Raw genomic sequence first — 937 nt, 5'->3', positions numbered from 1 at the left:
CCAATCATCGCCCGCTCTACGCTTCCTCTCGCTTCAGGAAAAACAAACGCACCCTGCTGGCCACGCCCCATCCAGACGACGTCATCAACCTAGTCTAATAACTTTTAAAAGCTTTCAAGAGCCCAGCTTCACTGTTGTTTTTTTAATCTTTGTGCTCCCAGCTCCTATTCTTTGATTTCATCTCACAGGTGTATGAAATCCAGCAGCTGCAGTGTGAAGGAAGGGTCGGCTGGATCCACAGCTTTGGTTAGCCACAAATCGAAAAATTCAATTCAGTTTTATTAATATAGCGCCAAATCCCAACAAACAGTCGCCTCAAGGTGTTTTATACTATAAGGTAAAGACCCTACAATAATTACAGAGAAAACCCAACAATCAAAACAACCCCCTATGAGCAAGCGTGGGGAGGGGCAGTCATCTGCTGCAACTGGTTGGGGGTGAGCGGGAGCTGGATGGCACAAAATCTCCTTCAGTTAAATATTGCTCCTCATATGCTGCCATGAAGCCAGCTGGTGTTCTCCAGGCTGGATCTCAGCAGGCTTCTTCCTTCTGGTATGAATGAAAGGTCACTCTCTGACCTCCAGCCGGTTCAAAGTTCAACAGCTTGACTTCATACTGGATTTAGCAGAACACCTCATGTGCCGCCTGTACGTTCTACAAGTGATTTTAAGGTTTTCTGCTCACTTTTGCAGCAGACCTCAGTGTGCTGAGCCTTCCCGCTCTCAGGGGTTTCCATCTGGATCGTTCCTGAGCCGAGGCCTGATCAGGACCACCGCCGAGGGTTTGGCGCGACCTCCCAGAGGAAAATCTGACTTGTTTCAAACATGGTCTAAAACAGTGGTTCTTAAATCCAGGCCTCGTGGCCCAGTGTCCTGCAGGTTTTAGATGTGTCTCTGCTTCAACACACCTCAGTCAAATATCGAAGTCATCAGCAGGA

The sequence above is a fragment of the Archocentrus centrarchus genome, chromosome 13 (assembly GCF_007364275.1).
Source record: "Archocentrus centrarchus isolate MPI-CPG fArcCen1 chromosome 13, fArcCen1, whole genome shotgun sequence".
Lineage (NCBI taxonomy): Eukaryota > Metazoa > Chordata > Actinopteri > Cichliformes > Cichlidae > Archocentrus > Archocentrus centrarchus.
The sequence above is the reverse complement of the archived record's forward strand: the minus strand, read 5'-3'. Positions refer to the sequence as shown.